Genomic DNA, 2,110 nt, shown 5'->3' with positions numbered 1-2,110 from the left:
ATATATATATATATATATATATATATATATATATATATATATATATATATATATATACAAACAGTACATACACCTTTCCAGGGTCAGTCACTACTGTACTGAATAGTAATTAGCATATTGATGATGATAATAATAATAATATTAAACGATAACAGCAACAACAATAACAATAAAACCATAAATTAATAATAATAATAATAATAATAATAATAATAATAATATTAAACGATAACAGCAACAACAACAACAATAAAACCATAAATTAATAATAATAATAATAATAATAATAATAATAATAATAATAATAATAATAATAATAATAATAATAATAATAATAATATAATACGTTATATTCCCCGCAGCGCTGGCAGATGGTAAGTTATACGCTGGCGTAATGTTTATGTTGCGTAACTTTGCGCTCGTCCACTGCCTTATGCAGATTGTTTTAATATATCTTCACAATGTTTACGACTGGATATCTTTCTCCTGTACTTGCAACATTTACGACACGTAACTTACGTTACGATATTTCTTTGTGATTTTCCTAGCATCAATATTTACTCATATCAGAGAGCATAATTAAGATATTTATAAACATTCCCAATGTTTTTAAACCTCTTTATTTTATTAATAACAAAAATATCGCAGCGTTATAATATTTACAGCCGGATGTTTTAGGATTAAACACTCAGCTCTATGTGTTTTATTATCAGATTAAACCCGCTATTTCAAAAGCTTTATTACTTTTTAATAATGGCATTAATAAAATAACAAAATCGAAAGTAATTCTAGTATTTTTTTTATTTCCATGGGAGTACTTACCTAGATGAGGACTTGTGGAAGTAGGAATGGCGTATCCCAAGGAGCCATAGGCGAAAGGGTGTTACGCAACGGCTTGGCACAAAGATCAGCGACTGACGCAAGATACGCAGACAAGACCAGTCACTCGCCCATTGACTAACCACGAGAACCACAACGAGAACCCCAAAGATAAATCCGGTCTCCGTGAAGACCAAACGCAAACTAACTCTCGCACACACTCCAGGCTATGCTCTTTCCTGCTCTCTCTCTCTCTCTCTCTCTATCTCTCGTCACACTCTCTCTCTCTCTCTCTCCCCACCTGCATCCTCATCTCCCCTCTCAAAGGCTGCACTCTCTCTCTCTCTCTCTCCCACCTGCAGTTACCAGCCAGCCTCACTCCCCGCGGCGACCTGTGGAGTTCTATGTTACTCTGACTGGGCGAGCGCTTCATTGGCGAGGCGCTCAAGTTACCGACACTCTTTCTTGCTGATTCTATTTTCACAGACGAAATTTGTTTTTATTCTCCTCCTTAACACCTGAACTAGGCCAAGTGACGCTGTTGAATGGCTCTTGATTCAAGGAATGCGAGCTACTATCCCCAGTCCTCTGGTCAAACTTGATTACCAGGTCAATATATGATCCCATTCGAGGTTGTGTCAGAAAATTGAGCGCTAAATTCTGCCATGTTAATGCAATTATAATCAAGAATTTTAGGTTGGTGAAGCCAAACCATAAAGTATTTTTCGTACAAAATATAATATGTTTACCGTGAGGTATATAACTCAGTATATATACATCGAGAAGTGCATATACAAACACTATAGAGGATATACACGCCGTAGAGGTGAGTATATCTCTCAATGTGTATATACACCGTAGAGGTGAGTATATCTCTCAGTGTATATACACCGTAGAGGTGAGTATATTTCTCATTGTATATACACCGTAGAGGTGAGTATATCTCTCAGTGTGTATATACACTGTAGAGGTGAGTATATCTCTCAGTGTATATACACCGTAGAGGTGAGTATATCTCTCAGTGTGTATATACACCGTAGAGGTGAGTATATCTCTCAGTGTATATACACCGTAGAGGTGAGTATATCTCTCAGTGTATATACACCGTAGAGGTGAGTATATCTCTCAGTGTGTATATACACCGTAGAGATGAGTATATCTCTCAGTGTATATACACCGTAGAGATGAGTATATCTCTCAGTGTATATACACAAAGAGTTAACTCCATATCTTCGGGATTAAATGATTCTATTTGTTAGCAAATAAGTAAACAGTTACATTAATGGCGCAG

The 2,110-nt window shown here is 35.8% G+C and overlaps 1 protein-coding gene across 1 annotated transcript in view; it reads right to left on the bottom strand.

Moving 5' to 3' along the window:
• Positions 1–993, bottom strand: part of LOC128696555 (galactosylceramide sulfotransferase) — a 371,235-nt gene extending 370,242 nt beyond the window's left edge. Inside the window, exon 1 of the mRNA XM_053787869.2 lies at positions 823–993. The gene's annotated coding sequence lies outside the window, so the exon portion shown is untranslated. The remainder of the gene's footprint in view (positions 1–822) is intronic.
• Between the last annotated feature and the right edge of the window lie 1,117 nt (positions 994–2,110).

The sequence above is a fragment of the Cherax quadricarinatus genome, chromosome 47 (genome assembly GCF_038502225.1).
Source record: "Cherax quadricarinatus isolate ZL_2023a chromosome 47, ASM3850222v1, whole genome shotgun sequence".
NCBI classification, from domain to species: domain Eukaryota; kingdom Metazoa; phylum Arthropoda; class Malacostraca; order Decapoda; family Parastacidae; genus Cherax; species Cherax quadricarinatus.
Note: the sequence above shows the minus strand (reverse complement) of the source record. Positions and strands in the feature narration are given on the sequence as shown.